Source organism: Lathamus discolor, chromosome 1, assembly GCF_037157495.1.
Source record: "Lathamus discolor isolate bLatDis1 chromosome 1, bLatDis1.hap1, whole genome shotgun sequence".
Lineage (NCBI taxonomy): Eukaryota > Metazoa > Chordata > Aves > Psittaciformes > Psittacidae > Lathamus > Lathamus discolor.
The window spans coordinates 79,821,999-79,824,446 of record NC_088884.1 but is presented as its reverse complement, the minus strand read 5'-3'; the positions used below and the strand labels follow the sequence as shown (position 1 = coordinate 79,824,446).

Below are 2,448 nucleotides of genomic sequence, written 5' to 3'. Positions count from 1 at the left end.
TTGAATCATTTCCAGCTCTAATTGCTATGATCTTGCAGTAGTTTTCCCAGCCCCAAGTATAACATTAACCATCGAAGCACGATTTCACCCACGGTCAATTAAACCAGGATTCATCAGGCCTGACATCACCAAGTAAAATCCATCCTGGACCCAGGGACACCATGCTGAGAAGAGACAGGAGCCAGACAGGGGGTCCATGGAATGGGCAGAAGCTGTTGCCTTTGGAGATGGACATCTGCAAACATGCTTTTCCCCTCTGTCGGCATGGGGCACAAAGGGCAATGCAGCAACTCTATGTTGTGCATTTGCCTTTCCTCACCTCAGTGACGCACTGGAAGGGTCCCTGTGAGTGATGCCCCCCATCTGGATGGTGCTGCTGGCTGGGGGGCTGCTCCAGAGGTCAAATGGAGCTACATGGCAGGCTACCACTTCACATTCAATGGTTACACGTTATCCTCTGTCCAGTTTGCCCGTGCTCTCATGGTCCTCCAAAGTGCAGCTCTTGGAAGCCTGTCGGGTGCCCACGGGGGATATCTGGATCTTGAGCTCCTCAGGGTGGAGGGTGGATGAGGTACAGCTCTCCTGCGATGATCTATGGCTGCAGACCTCCTCCTCACTCCTCCGTCCTCTTCCTCTGAAGTCCTCAACAAAGGAGTGAGCTGAGCCATTCACTAGGTTTTGAATACCAAGAAAGCAAATAAGAAGAAACCTTTGTGAATTCACAAGGATTTAAAGGATGTAGCAGCAACGAGACAGACCTGGCGGCTGCGATGGGGTGAAGTCCTGACTTGCATGGTTCCATGTAACTCGGTAGCAAGGCTGGGGAGAGCAGGCAGAGTTCATGCCTCCTCCTTTAGCTTTAATCATTAGACAGGCGCTCCCGACAGCAGGCTCTGTGGGCTGAGCGAGTTAAACTGTAACTGCCCTCCTCGGTGGCCCCCAGCGAGGAGCCCTGGTTTGCGTGAGCAGGGCAGGACCAGCCTCCCACCCTGAGTCCCACCAGCTCTCACTGCTGGCTCAGGTAGGGATGCAGGGTTGGCCCTGGCCGCAGGCTGATGGGGGAGTAGCTGCCCTGCATCCCCATGATGGCCATGGGATGGACCAGGACCATGTTAGGATGTGCCCCATGTTGTTGGGGGAGATTCCCCATCACTTCCTCCCTCCCTCCTCCCTCCCATAAGCAGATAAGATCACCTGTCCCTGGGGCACTGCTGGGTGCGGGGGCCAGGAGATGCCCCTGGGGCCAGCTCAGGGCACCAAGCCCTGTGCCCTGGTACTGATAAAAGACCAGGCCCCCATTCAGGGAGGTGCTGGGCCACAGCCATAGCCAGACAGTGAGGTAATCTGCCCCCCAACGCCCCTCCTCTCAGACCAAGTCTCCTGGTCTACTTGGCTTAAACCCCGAGGTGAAGAGCTGTACATCCTTTCCAGAATTTTTATCGGCATGAATTATGACAACTCTGGATATTCTTATTGTCTGCTCAAATGGCCGATCCCCTTCTAAAGTCTTACTTAATTCTTGGCTCCTGCTGCTTCCTGTGGTAATGAGCTCCACAGTGTAATTAAACATGGTCTGTGATAGCAACCATGCAATGGGCTTCACCAGCAGCAGCAGCAGCAGCAGCACGTGGGTGTGCATGTGTGTGTCTCTGCACGCATGTGTGTGCAGGCAGGGGTGCACGGGGGGGTGACACCGCTTGCAGGCAGGGCAAGCATCTCCTTTCGAGGACAGAATCAGTCCCAGGGTGCAGCCAGGCTGGGGCACAGGAGCGCTGAGACCACTGTGCTGGGGCTGCTCACCTTGGATGCTGTGACCCAATGCCTGACTGTCAGGGAACCACAAACCCCAAATTCCTGCCCTGCACAGTCAGAAGGGAGCGATTGCTCCACCAGCCTCTGGCTTAGGGGAGTGATGCAGAAGCCCCACAAATCTGGCAAGATGTCCCCAAACAGATGAGGATCCACAGTGGTTCTGGGGAAGGTGCATGCAAGGCTCTAGTTGTGATCTGTCAGGGACAAGACCCAACATCCTCCTCTCCTGTGGTCCTCAGCTGCTCAGGGGCTGCAGCTGGGATGGGAGGGAATGCGTGCTGCAGCAGAGCCCCTTCCCCGGGGTGGCACCAGGGGAATCCCAGCTGATGCTAAGGGTTTGCCTTATTCCGCTACATGTTCCATAATTTCTCCATGTAATCTTTCTTTCTTTTTGACTTTTTCTTTTCTCCTTCCTCTTCCTTTCTTCCTTCCTCTTTGTCCTCCCCCTTTCTGGTCATCTCCCTTTGTAATTACTTTCTTCACTTGCTCCAATGTTCTTCTGTAATTCTGTTCTTCGAAAGCAAGACAGGCCTCTGGCTGTACCTGTCACTGATGAGGTGAAAGGGGATTGTTCTCCTGATAATCACTGGGGTTCATACCACAAAGCAGCTTCACCTCAAGGAGGAAACAATCCCA

General features: G+C 54.1%; 1 long non-coding RNA gene across 1 annotated transcript; it reads right to left on the bottom strand.

Moving 5' to 3' along the window:
• On the bottom strand, positions 1 to 845 carry LOC136007224 (uncharacterized). Its single transcript, XR_010609534.1, has 2 exons — positions 759 to 845; positions 1 to 671 (listed from the first exon to the last, which is right to left on the bottom strand). It is a non-coding gene; the product is annotated as an uncharacterized LOC136007224 (long non-coding RNA).
• Between the last annotated feature and the right edge of the window lie 1,603 nt (positions 846 to 2,448).